Consider the following 14,616-nt stretch of genomic DNA (forward strand, 5'->3'; position numbering starts at 1 on the left):
AAATGCTAAAGTAATTGCACAAGGGCAGAGTTAGTAAAACCCCGTAAATCATCATAATGAACAAAAATGATTCTGAAAGCAGCTGCCTGCTTTGTTCAAATATCAAAGAGCGAGTGCTTTGCAGATGGGTGATATTTTGGACTGTGTAACAACACCAGCAGGGCTAGGGAACTGGCCTGAGGTAACCATAGGCTAGAGTCTTGTTCCTTATTCTCAGTCCCCGTTTCTTCTTCTGTAATATGCTGATAAGAGTAGTTTGACCAATGATTTGTCACAAAAATGACATTATCTAAAACATGTAAAATAGCAAGCACACATCGGGAATGTGTAATGAATAATAACTATTATTACCAGCTATCTGCAAGATTCTCAATTGGTGGGGGTTGGTCAGTATGTAAGGATCACCTTGTTTGTTGCTTCTATGATTTTGTTTTTTAAATTCAAACTTGACTTCTCATCACTCTCCCCAGAGCTACTAACAAATCAGAATTCCTAGGATCAGGTTCTAAATGTGGACTTTTTTTTTTTTTTTTTTTTTTTTTAGAGAGAGAGAGGAGAGTGAGAGAGAGAATTTTAATTTTTTTTTTTTTTTTTTTTTTTTTTTTTAGTTTTCGGTGGACACAATATCTTTGTTTGTATGTGGTGCTGAGAATCGAACCCGGGCCACACGCATGCCAGGTGAGCGCGCTACCGCTTGAGCCACATCCCCAGTCCTAGATATTTTTTTTAAAGCTCTCTAGATTTTCTAGTCAAGTCAGAGTAACAAGAATGGACTTACACTCTCATCAGAAGAGTAAAAAACCCAAACAAAATTTACAAAGCAATAGTTATCAAGACATTAGGCATCAGGCAATGAAGAACAGTGATCCCTGTGAATTAGAAAAGAAACAAGGTAAGCCCCATGATTGCCTTGAGAAAATTTTCAAGATGTGGCACAAACAAGAGAAACAGGCAGAGCTTAGCAGACTCCCTACGTTGAGAATACAAACTGAGGCTCTGGAAAGACCAAGGCAACTAACGTTCAGACAACAGAGTACCAAAGAGGAATGAGCTTCATCAGTAGAAAACCCAGAGACCTGCAGAGGACCTTCTTCAAGGATTCAGGAATTCCTGGGTATAAGAAAACTACACAGGGCCAAGGCCAGAGCCATATGAAAGGACTAGAGGAATAAGGCCTGGTACTCTCACAGAACTAGGAACAGCACTGTAACTAGTGCCCACTGACCAGTCAAAAGTACACCGTGCCTTGGGAATTTTGAATAGAGTATTCAGGGAGGTCTTGCTTCAATGGTGGAAATAATTAGCCCTGAAATCAGCCCTACTCTGTCCCAGAGCAAAAATCATACACATAAAACTCTAAAGAATCAAATTCTTTCCAAGAAACTTAACTGCATGCTAGACCAAAGCTCAGGAGTGTTTATAGTATTACAAAAGTATTCAGCACCTAACAAGATAAAATCACAATATCTGGTGTCCTGTCAAAGATCACCGGGCATGCAAAGAAGAACATGATCCATAATGAAGAGAATAATCAACTAATTGGAAATGACTCAGAGCTAACCCAGATGTTAGAATTATCAGAGGAGGATATTAAGTTGAACATATGAAATACAAGTTAAGACACTGAAGATATTTTAAGTCCCAAAATAAATATCTGTAGATTTAAAATGATACTAGATGGGATTAATGAGAGATTAAACATGATGGATGGAAAATCAGTAATCTTGAAGGTTTAATAACAAACTATCCACAAAACAAAATACAATGTAAATAATAATAATAACAATAATAAATAGCACAATAGTATGCTGCAGAACAATTTCACATCACCTAATTTATGAAAATTTTAAATTACCACAGGAAGACAGAGAGGTATTTAAAAAAGTAATAACTTAAATTTATAAACTTTAAAAAATAAAATTGGTAAACTTAATAAAAATTATAAACTCCCAATCCAGGAAACTTAACAAATCTTGAGCTGAGGAAACATGAATAAAACTTTGGTGATACATCATATAAAATTGATCAAGTGACAAAGAGAAAATCGTAAAAGCAGCCAGTGAAATAGACATGTTATATAAAAGGAATGAAAAATAAGAGTGACGACAGATTTACATCTGGAAACGCAAGCAAGAAGACAGTGGATTGACATCTTTAAAGTCCTAGAAGAAAATATTTGTTAATATAGAATTCTATAACTGGAAAAAAAAATATCTTTCAAAATAAATAACATAGGATTGGATTCATAGTTTGAATTATAAAGTAAATACCCATGAATTCTTACTAATATAAATGAATAATTAAATAAATGGGGAATAGACAAATCCCCCATATAAAAGAATTTCAAATAATTTATGTAGATCCTGCTCCCCAAGAGATAAACATAACCCTCCACACTTAAGTATGGACTGTGTAGAGAAACTTCCTTCTAAAGAGTACAGTATGGAAGGGGGCAGCAGGAGGGGGCGTGGCTTTCCAATACTGTTAAGGTCTGTAAACAAGTCAGATTGGCACCTGTTATTTTGCCAGAGAAATGTTAAAGTCTGTAAACAAGTCTGGATGGCACCTGGCCAAATGCCAGAGGGAGTGGTTTGTGAAGTAACAAAAGCGAGCCATTAAGTCTGGAGATTCCTTATTGGTTGACTGCTGTATCTAGTTTATGCTAATTAAGATAAGCTGTGCAAAATGTATAAATACCTCTGTTATCCTACAATAAATGGCTCCTATTCCTGCTGTATCGACGTACACAAGTCATTCGTCACCCCCCGGCAGATGGTAGCCCGTTACGGGGAGCCCCGGGACACTCGGGGGTAAGCGATGAAAAAAAGCTGCCCGTCCATAGATAGGACGGGAGCAATCTGCTCGTCCCTAGGCAGATAGGGCAAGAGGAAAAATGGCCATTTCGAGAAAATGGAGAAGATTGATACAGTATGTTTGTGTCTTGTTTTGTCTTGAAATGTTGTATTGTCTTTGTGATGAAAATATGGAAGGGGTGAGAAGTAAATTGATAAGGGAAAAAGACACCCCAGTGGAACCAAGAATAGTTAAGGCATGTGTAGATAAAAGCCCAGAAACTCTAGTCAGAAAGAAAAAGAAAGTTCAGAAGAAGAGGGATTATCAGGAAAAAAGTTGCAGCAAAACGCTATTACTGAATACTTTTCGATACCGGAGGGTGCGTGAAACGACAAGACGGCTGCCACCTGCCCAAGCCGATCATGGCGCAGCAAGAATTTTCCAAGCGGCAGTTGCGGGCTCTTCCCTGCCCCCCTGCCCGGGGGAGCGGATTGCCACTGTGAGCCCAAATCTAGACCTGACCTGGAGGCACAGTCTCGCAGGCTTTTGCTCCCTGTGCCCGGAAGCAGTTTGAGTCTGGGACTCTCCCCAGGGCCATCTGGGGCTGCCCAGGATGCTACAGCTGGCAGAAGACACTACTGGCGTCCCTGAAGTTTGATCATTTCCAAGGCCAGTAACTACAATGGGTCTCCCACACCTGGAGGCTGATGAGTAATGAGTACTATTAAGGCTTATTTCAAAGGTAAAAAAAACCTTGAAATAATGTACTAAATTGTTCAGAAGGTTGTTTTCTTAGTGAAATGCTACAGGATTTTCTTCAGCCATCCGGAGTTCCTGCCTTCGTCCCAGTGCCGGTGAAAACAAAGGTGAAAGAATTTACAATGTTGCTGAGAACCTGAGGAAACTTCAGCTGAGAACTGGAGGAGACTTCGGAGCTGTTGCTGTTTCTGCTGCTACAACTTAAGCTAGCTGCCTGCAGAACTTACTTGGACTGTGATTTACTGGACTGTGAGTTAATCTATTGAGACACTGCTTTATCTGGACTGAGACAACAAACTGTAATTTACAACAAAATGTAACTTGATATCTTTACAAATGGTGTCATTGCTGGTATAATTTTTCCAAAGGCTTCTTGCATGGAGCCATCAATTGACTTGGTATTGTAACATTTTGTATCCTCCCTTTCTGTTTCTAGCAGGTTATTTATGGTGTTTCTGTAAAAGACACTATGGTCGTTATTTAAATTAAACAAAAGGGGGAAATGTTAAGGTCTGTAAACAAGTCAGATTGGCACCTGTTATTCTGCTGCATCAACATACACAAGTTATTCGTCACCCCCCGGTTATTTTGCCCAGCCAGCCAGGCTGCGGCACAATACATAAACCTGACAGACGCTATCAACCAGTGATGAAGGTCAGCATCAACAGTGATACATCATGGTGACAGTGTGTGGCCTTGATATGATGGAATGAAGGGGGCCCTTAACCTTAAGATTTTTCTCCCCCAAATCCATGACTCTAGTATAATTGTGAGAAAAACATCAGGAAATACCATAAGATAAGGCATTCTACAAAACAATTGATCAATATACCTCAAAACTTTCTCAGGTTCTTCTCATTTTTTTAATGATCTTGCAATGTGTTGGCCAAGGGAGCCTAAGGATACTTGATGAGTAAGTGTATGTACAGTGGCATCCTGAATAGGTTCTAAATAGAAATAGGATCTTAAGTTTAAAAAGAAAAACAGTCAATGAAATGCAAATGAAATACAGAATTCAATCCAGACGGATTGCCATTACTCATGACAAACCATTTTACAGTACCATAAGATGTCAACAGGGAGGTGCATGTGGCATTCTTGGGGTCACTTTCTACTGTCTTTGCAACTTTCCTGTAAGTTTTGATCATTCTGAAATTAAACTTTGTTAGGAATAAAATGAAAGCAAAACAAAAACTGTGTCAGGTACACAAAAGCTGAAAGAGTTCATTACCAGCAATTCTACCCCATAAGCAATGTGAAGAGCTGTCCTTCAGGTAATGGAATATACCCAGATGAAAATCTGAATGTTCACAAAGGAATGTGGATGATCAGAAGTGGTTACTACATGTGTAAATAGAAGAGATTTTCTTGGCCTGGGGAGGCAGCTCAGTGGTAAAGCGCTTGCTTGCCTAGCATGCCTGAGGCCCTGGGTTCCATCCCCAGCACCATCCAAAAAATTAAACTAAAAGATTTTCTTGTATTTAAATATCATTTAAAAATAACTGACTTCAGTTCTACCAATATGGGGTCGCCATTCCTCCCTGGTACTCTTTTTTACAACTGAAAAATCCTGGACATGACTCTGACCAGAAAAGGAAGAGCAAAACAAGCCCAGAGCAAACAGGAAGGAAATAACAAAATACAGAAATCAACAAACGCAAAAAACACATTAAAAAAGTCAATGAAACAGAAATCCAGGTGGTGGTGGTGGTGGTTGTGTGGTGCTAGGGATTGAACCCAGGACCTTATGTGTGTAGACCAGTTTTGTGCCACTGAGTTACATCCCCAGCCAAAACCAAGTTCTTAAAAAAAACAGTCAATAAAATTCATAAACCTCTAGCAAGACTGACAAAGTTTAAAAAAAAAGAAAAAGAAAATACAGATATCCAATCTTGAGAACAAAACAAAGGGTCACAGCTCAAGTCCATTAAAAAGCAAATTAAAATACCTACAGACAACTTTGTGATCATAAATTTGACAACTTAAGTGAAATGGAGCAAATTCTTGAAAGTTACAGACTACAATTCACCAATATGAAATAGATAGCTTGCATAGATTTGTGACAAATTAAACCAGAAAGAGGCACATCTATCAGAATGTCTAGAATATAGTGGCAGCATCAAAAGCTGGTAAGAAAGTGGAGAAACTGGATTATTCGCACGTTACTGGTGAGAATGCAGAATGGTCTGGAGAAGTTTCCAGTTTCTATAAAATGAAACATGCAGCTGTCATGTGGCTTAGCAACTGAAGTCTTGGGTATTTATCTCAGAAAAACAAAAACTTACATTCACACAAAGACCTTCACAATGGCATTATTTATAATTTTTCCACAGAAATGGAATAATCCAGATTTCCTTTAATGGGTAAATGTTTTAACAAATTGTGGTTACATCCATTCCAAGGAATATTACCCAGCAATAAAAAACTATTGATACACACAATGACTTTGATGAATCTCTAGAGAATTATGCTTCCTTTTTTTAAAAAAAAAATAGGCATCCCCAAAAGGTTACATACTATATAAATCCATTTATATACTATTTCTTAAGTGATAAAATTATGAATATGGAGAACACATTAATAAGAGGGACAGAAAGAGGGAGATGGGTGTAGCTATTAAAGGGCATCAGGAAGAATCCTTGTGGGGATGGAAACGTTCTGTATTTTGACTGTATCAAGGTCAATATCTTTGATTGATATTTTCTTACAGTTTTGAAAGATGCCACCATTGAAGAAAATTCAGTAAGTGGTATATGTCCCCTCTCTGTATTATTTCTTATAATTGCATGCAAACCTACAACTGTCTCCAAAAGTTTGAAATATAAAATAAAAATAGATCGTAAATCTAAAGGCAAATCTAAAACTACAAAACTTCCAGAAGAAAACCTTTGTGGCTTTGTGTCTCAGTCTGTTCAGCCTGCCATAACAAAGCACCATAAACGGGCGGCTCGTAAACCTCAGAGGTTTCTTGCTCACAGTTCTGGAGGCTGAAGGTCCAAGATGAAGACGTCAGCAGGTGCAGTGTCTGGTGAGGGCACACTCCCTGGAGAGCCACCTTCTTGCTGTGATCTCACAAGGAGGAAGGACGTCCTTTATAAGGGCTTGAGCCCCGTGCATGAGGGCGGCCACAACTGAACCGCCTCCCAGAGGCCCTGCCTTCGAGTGCCCTCTCTGGAGGGTCAGGGTGTCAACCTCTGACTTCAGGGCAGACATCAATGCTGAGTCCGCTGCACTTTGAGTTAGGCAAGCATTTCTAATCTTGGACAATCCATAAAGGAACAAACCTATGAACTGGACTTTATTGAAATGAAACTTCAGCTCTTCCAGGCACTGTTCATAGAAAGACAAGCCACAACTGGGAGGTGAAAGCTCTCAAAGCACATATCTGAAAAATGACTTGTGTCTAAAAATATGTAAATATTTTAATGTATATTTTATACATCTTTATATAGATAGATATATCCCAAAATTCTTAAGATTCAACAAGTGAATTTTGACTATTTTTTTAAAGAAATATATTTATTCTTTAGTTGTACCCCACAGCCTAATTTTTTAAATGAATAAAGATTTAAACATATCACCAAAGATGATATACATAAAAGATGCACAATATGATTGATTATGAGAGAATTACAAATTAATCTCATGATGAGATGGCACTACCTATTAGAATGGCTCAATTAAAAAGACTGAGCATACCAAGTGCTGGCAGGGACAGAGGAGAACTAGAACTCTCACCCTCCACTGGTAGAGATGCAAGGTGAAAGGGAGTTTGTCAGCCTCTGGGATAGTTAGACATGCCTACCACATGACCACTACCCACTCCTAGGTATTCACCCCAAAGAAAGGGAAGTATGTGTCCACACCAAGACTTGCCTATGAATATTCATAATAGCTTTACTTACAAAAGTCCCAAATTGGAAACAGCCTAGTGTTCAGATAAATAAACAAATCATGGTTATCCATAAAATGGAATACTGCTCAGCAAGAAAAAAAAAAGAAGGAATTATTGATACATACAACATGGTTGAATCTCAAAATAACTATACTGATTGAGAAAAGAAGCCAGGAAAAAATCTCTGCCAGCTACTATTTCAATAGGAAATTAATAACCAGAATATATAAAAAACTCAAAAAGCTTAACACCAAAAAAAAAAACCCTAATAACCCAATCAATAAATGGGCAAATGATCTAAACAGACATTTCTCAAAAGAATACAAATGGCCAACAAATATATGAAAAAAAAAATGTTCAACATTCTTGGCAACCAGAGAAATACAGATCAAAACTACTCACTCCAGTTAGTATGGCAGTCATCAAGAATATAAATCACAATAATTGCTGGGGAGGATGTCGGGGACATGGCACACTCCTGCATTGTTGGTGCGACTGAAAATTAGCACAACCACTCTGCAAAGCAGTACGGAGATTCTTGAGAAGACTAGATAAGGAACCACCACATAGCCCAGATACCCCACTCTGTGGTATTTATACAAAAGAACTAAACTTAGCATACTATAGGAACACATGCCTACCAAAGTTGACCACAGCACAATTCACAACAGCCAAGTTATAGAATGAGCCTAGATGTCCATAAATAGAGGAATTGATAGGGAAAATGTGGTGTATATACACAGTGGAGTTTTACTCAGTCATGAAAAATGAAATCATGTCATTTGCTGGTAAATGGATGAACTAGAAAACATCATGCTAAGTGAAATAAGTCAGACCCAGAAAGTAAAGACCAGGGTTTTCTCTCATATGCTAAAGCTAGAGAGGGGGAAAAAAATAAGAATTAAGAAGGGGGAGTCAACAAAAATAAAAGAATTGTATATTATTATAAAAGTATTATTTATAAAAGTACTTATATTATAAATAAAAAAGAGACCAGTAGGGTAGAGAAAGGGCACGGGGAGGGAAGGAGGAGAGAAGGCAATGGGGAGGGGCTGGGGAACGAAACCCACCCAATCATCTACGTCCGGGTCTAACGGCCCAGTTAACCCTCCAGATGCACACCCGTTAGGAATAATAGAATGAGGTCAGTAAAGTACAGCAACCAGATCCGAGGGAGGCGAGGGAGGAAGGGGGTGAGATGGACCAAATCACCTTGTGTACGAGAATCCCACTGCTGTGTATGATTATACTGCACCAACAGAAGTCCACAGAAAACACCGCATGTCATGAGTCCATTTATATAAAACCCTATAAAATGCAAACAAATCTAGAGCAAAGAAGAGAGATGGTTATAGGTAGGGAAGGGAGGGACACTAGGAAACTTCTAGAAGGTTGGGTAAGTCATGATGGTTTCGAGGATGTACGTGTACATCAAATTGATCAAGTAAAGTGCACATGTTTAATATGGATCGTTTGATATCAATTATAACTCAGTTTAAGTTTAGAAAAAGAAAGCAGGTTTTTCAATAAAGTATCCTACTCATTTTCATCTTCATTCATTTTTAAATTTTAGAATGTTAAACACGGCTTGGTTTTTAAATGGTAAACATTGACAGACACCCTCAAGCCCTCAGATGTCCTCAACTCTAAGGGGTCCTTCCACCAAGTGGCTGGCGAACGGCCGTCCTGGTGCTGAGACCCTGGCTTCCTCATCTTTCCCAGCGTCAGCAGGAGCCAGCCCATTGGCACAAAGTAGGTGCAAGGCAGGTCCCTGCGACCCCTTCAGAGTGACCGCAGGAACCTCCCAGCCCTCCTGGTCATTCCGTCTCCCCTCCTGGCTGGGGAAGACTCGGAAACCCATCTCCATGGTAAAGAGGAGATGCTCTTAGAAGCCATGTCCCCCAAGTCCCGGCCCTCCTGGGGGCCCACTGTGCACCAGGTTTCTGGAAATTTCTCCCCTAGCTTCCTCCGGCCTAATGGAGTCTCCCTGCCCGGGCCAGCACCAGGCATTACAATACGTCGGCCTCGGCGGCTTCCAGGGATGCTGGGACAGGAAGGAAGAGAAGCCTGAGGAGAACATCCCAAGGCCCAGGAGCCCTGGAGGTTCCAATCCGTCCCCCAGAGCCCTGGGGAAACAGCTTCCCGGTGTGCGGTGTGCGACCACAGGGCACAGCTCTGTACAGACAGACACCAGCAGGAGCAGCAGCCCATGGCCTCACGGTGAAGTGCTCCCACGCGCTGAGGGCCTTCTGCTGCCCTGGAGCCAGCCCTGGACCTGCGCAGACTTCCTACCACCAGAGTGGACAGGACGCAGAGGCATAAGACTACAACAAAACTGTGTCCTTTAAACTAAGTGGCTCTGGGTCCACAGACCTGGAGGGCAAATTGTCCACTGTGGATAAACCTGGGAGGGGAGAGGGAGGGGAGAGGGAGGGATAGGGGGAGAAGGAGGGGGAGGGGGAGGGGAAGGGGGAGAAAGAGGGGAGAGGGAGTCGGGGGAGCTCTCCCACGGCTCGCCAGGTCTGCTTGTCCCTGACTGCACAGCCATGTACCTGTCTTAAAACCTGCAGAACTTGACCCATGCTAGACTCCTGTGCTCCTGATGGCCTCATGTCCCAGGTCCATGGACTCTGACTCCCACCTCCCACCTGACCCCAGCGGTCAGTCCTCCACAGCTGTGACAGGTAAAGCAAGTGCCTGTGAGAGCTATGCTGAGAGGCGTCTTCCCTGGCCCAGACTTGAGCCCACCTGGACTTCCCTGAGACGGAATCTCTGGGAGGGGAATTTGGCTCTAGGAAAACTCATGGCCTCTATACCCAGGATGGCGGTCAGAGAAAGAAAACCAAAAACAAGCCAAGTCTGGGCGGTGGGCTGGTCTGCCTCCATGGAGCCACCCACACGTCCCCTCAATTCTGACACCAGCCAGCAGCAGGAGAGCCAGTGGACACTCCCTTGTCCAGTGGGCTAAGATCCAATGCCAGAGTCCCACGTTTAGGAGGAAGGATGGGGTGAAGGGGGAGGGCAGGGAGGGTGGGAAAAACAGGTCATTAAGAAAATGAGATCAACAGTTACCTAGGGGAATGGCTTGGCCCGAGGGCCGAGTTCCCAAGGTGCCTCTGGGACAGGACAGAGGGACCAGCAAAGCAGCCCCTGGAGGCTTGTTAGAAACACCAGTCCTCAGCCCACTGCAGACGTGCCTAATGGAAGTCTGGACCTGGGCCACCATCTCTGCTTCTCCTGCCCCAGCTCGAGTTGGAGCATGCACCGTGGGGTCCAGCCTCAACTTCACATTGCACTCACCTGGGGAGACAGTGACTAGGTGTCTCCCACCAGAGCTGCTGATTTCCTTGATGGATTGACGCGGTTGGTCTGGGCCATAATCTAGGCATTAGAGCTTCAAGCCCCGCTGCCTGTGAGGTTCCTGGGGACTTGCTGAGAAACACCTTCCCTGGGGGCTCCCCTCTGGCTTAATCAGAACCTCCCGGGGAGCCGAGTGATTTAACAGACGCCTTCCACCCATTTGATTCCAATGGACTTGCTGGTTTCAGAACCACTACTGTAGAAGCTTGCCCAGAGGGTCAGTGCTTCCCAGCCTTGCCAAGGAGGCCCCAGCTACTAATATTACCCCCAGCCCCGTTCAACCATCATGACAGGACACTGATTTGATCACCCAACAAATAGATTCACACGCTTACTCTGCCCCATGCACCCATCTCTTAAAAGATGCAAAAATAAGTTGGCCACATCTTATAAGGACTGTGAGGACAGGGACAATAAGACGAGCATGGGTTGTGGGTAAGGAGCGATGACAAAGGTGACTTTTTAAAAAATACAATGGGGAAACTAAAATCAGGTGCATCAGTCAGGACTCTCTTTGGAAATATCCAGGAAGGTCTGCCCACAAGAACAATCAGCATGCTTCCCTTCCCACGCCACCCCTGCCCCACTTATTCCTCGGGAGGTTAAACAAACAATTTGTTTTGTCTTTTGCAAAGGGGTGTAGAAATCCATCACCAGGGGAAAAAAAAAAAAAATTAAAGTGCAGTAAGCCAGCTGAGATGCTTCCAAGAAGGGTGAAGCCAGTGGACAAGGCTGGAGAGGAGGGTGGGGAGAGATTAACCGGTGAGCAACCTGCCAGCTCAGCAGCACAGGCCAGCAGGGCGAGGCCCCAGGGCAACCGCGAGAGCCCGCGTAGAGCTGTGCCCGGGCACAGTGAGGCAACCTGCTGGAGTCTTGCTCTGCAGAGTCCTGGGCTCTCACCAGCCTAATAAATAGGTGTGTTGTAACTGCTTGTTTCTGTGCCACTCTCCTCCATTAGACTCAGGGCTCCTGAAGAGCTGGGATTCCTGTCACCTTGCTCCCAGCATCTGGCACAGACCACCTGGCAGGAGCCACCTGGCAAGTGACCCGACAAGACATTTTCTGAGGCCTTTTACATAAATAGCCTATTCTTCAGAGGGGCGGGGGGGTCACATAGAATCCTGCCAGTTCACCTGTGCCCGGACTATTCTTCAGAGGGGCTGGGGGGTCACATAGAATCCTGCCGCAGTTCACCTGTGCCCGGACTATTCTTCAGAGGGGCTGGGGGGTCACATAGAATCCTGCCAGTTCACCTGTGCCCGGACTATTCTTCAGAGGGGCTGGGGAGTCACATAGAATCCTGCCGCAGTTCACGTGTGCCCAGACTATTCTTCAGAGGGGCTGGGGGGTCACATAGAATCCTGCCAGTTCACCTGTGCCCGGACTATTCTTCAGAGGGGCTGGGGAGTCACATAGAATCCTGCCAGTTCACCTGTGCCCGGACGGCAGAGGCAGAACAGGTAACTCCATTATCTGAAAGACTGGCACCGCCCTATGAACCAGGTAGCAGGGTGAATAGTGTCCCCCCAAAATTCGTGGTGTGTCCATCTGCCACCTCAGAATGTGACCTTATTGGGAAAGAGGGTCTTCGTAGACATTATGAAAGTGGAGATCAAGATGAGGGTTTGCTGGAGGAGGTGGAGACGCCACCCAGTGAGACTGACCGTATCAGAGGCAGAAAAGGACACTCAGAGACACAGGGAAGCCCCGGGAAGAGAGGCCGAGGCAGGAGTGGCACTGCCATCAGCCAGCAGGCACCTGGGCCTGCAGGGGCTAGAAGAGGGCAGGAAGGATCCTTCCCTCCAGCCTTAGAGGGAGCCTGGCACTGCCCACATCTTGGTCAGACTTCTAAGCCCCCAGAATTGTGTGACAATAAAAAAAAAAGTTTTTATGGTTTGAAGTCTGGACAAGTTGGTAGCAATTTGTTATGGAGGCCCCAGGAAATGAGTACAAGCTGTCCACGCATTTGGAGTTCGGCTCTCATGATACCCCTGAGAGGGAGGCATTGGCCGATTTGCAGGTGGACGAGAGGACTGAGTAGCCAGGGTTGTCACTCACGTTGACAGGGCCAGGAATGGAAACCCAAGAGCCCCTGCATTTCCACCACAGTGGAAAACACTTCCTAGGAAGGGAAAGAAACACTGCCAATGCAGCAAGGACGGACAGATGAAACCCAGCCCAGAGGCCGGAGCCCCGGGGACACAACCGTCAATCACACCACGCCAACCGCTGCAGACCACTGCGGAGAGCTGCATGCACACGCGCTTCGGGGGTAACACGTCCTGAGCCATTTCTGCAGGACTCTGGCGTTTATGAGGAAGGCTTCACCTCTCCAACTACAAAGACCCGGAGAGACAGGATGCATAATCAAAAGGAGCACATGAAAGGCAGAAGCACATATGCTAGCCATAATGTGCTATTTCTACTTAGAGAAAAAGAAAAAAGAGCCCACATTTTTCTGGAGTAAATGTCTCCTGATTCTGTTTTAAGATGATAGTAAAAAGCTACTTGCATCTGACACAGGCATGTTAAGATCTTAAGAAAGCAAGAACATAATAAGGGAGACATTTAAAAAAAAAAAAAAAAAGAAAACTTTTCTTAGTTCTTGCTCTTGTTGGCACTTTCTTTGAAGGATATTTAAAGTGGCTGGAGCACTGGAAAACACGGGCTTCCATATTTGGAATTCCTCTTTTTATCCTACACAATAGAAAATGCTTACAACTAGAAGTGACATCCCTACTTGCCCCTGAGGTTGTCTTGAAAGTTTTAAAGCTCCTGAAATATAATGGATGAAAAAAGACAAAATAATCCCAATTGTCAAAGAACCTTCTTCCCCACCTCCCCGTCTGTGCATGAAACTGGAGAATCCTCCATTTAGCCTTCAGGATACAGTGGGTGGCCGAGCCAGAGGACAGGTGACTTCCAGCGCCAGGCAACCCTGAGAGGCTTTTACTTTAAAACGTCTATGTATATTTTAACTCTGTATGCTCCAGACCCTTTCCCCCTCATCCCTCAGCTTATACCAACTCTCACCTCTTCCAGGAAGGCGTCCTGGTTGTGGAAGCGCTCAGGGGTGCACCATCACGGACAAGAGAGAGAGCAGGAGTGTGGAAGAAGAAGGCTGCCAGATCTAGAAAGAGAAGCACAGGACTTAAATTCAAAATTTACACACTATGCACTGAATAGTTTATAAGTATAAGTATACATCCCAAATAATGCTTGGGACATACCTATTTTTCAAAAAACTCCTTGTTGTTTGTCTGAAATTCAAACTCAATTGGATATCTGTATTTTTATACCAAACCTAGCACCCCTTCCTGAGGGTCTGGATGTGGAGCTACCAATTATGCAAACCGGAGCAGGGTAGACACCCACTCCACACCAACCTATAGGGCCATGCCCAGCCATCAAAACAGCGCTTCTCAGGTCCTCAGACTCAGTGCTCCCAGCCGCATCTCTAGCTGCCCACTCTTGGCACTCCTCTGGCAATGACACGATTCTCAAAGAGTCCTGCAGGCACCATGCTCTTCGCCACCTATGCTTCTGTGCCTGTGCTCACATTTGCCTAAAATATCACCCTACCCACAGCACATGCTTACACATGCACACACTCGTGCTTACACACACTCACTCACACACACACACACACACACACACACACACACACACATGTCTCTATCCCACCCTTTGCGGGGCTAACCTCCGGGGATCCTCAGTCCCCCCCAGCAGTCTCCCCCAGCCTCACTCCTCCCCTGACACAGGGACTTAGAGATCCCCTCCGCCCTCCACACCCTGCGCTCTCCTTGCTG

Source organism: Callospermophilus lateralis, chromosome 15 (assembly GCF_048772815.1).
Source record: "Callospermophilus lateralis isolate mCalLat2 chromosome 15, mCalLat2.hap1, whole genome shotgun sequence".
In the NCBI taxonomy this organism is placed as follows: Eukaryota; Metazoa; Chordata; class Mammalia; order Rodentia; family Sciuridae; genus Callospermophilus; species Callospermophilus lateralis.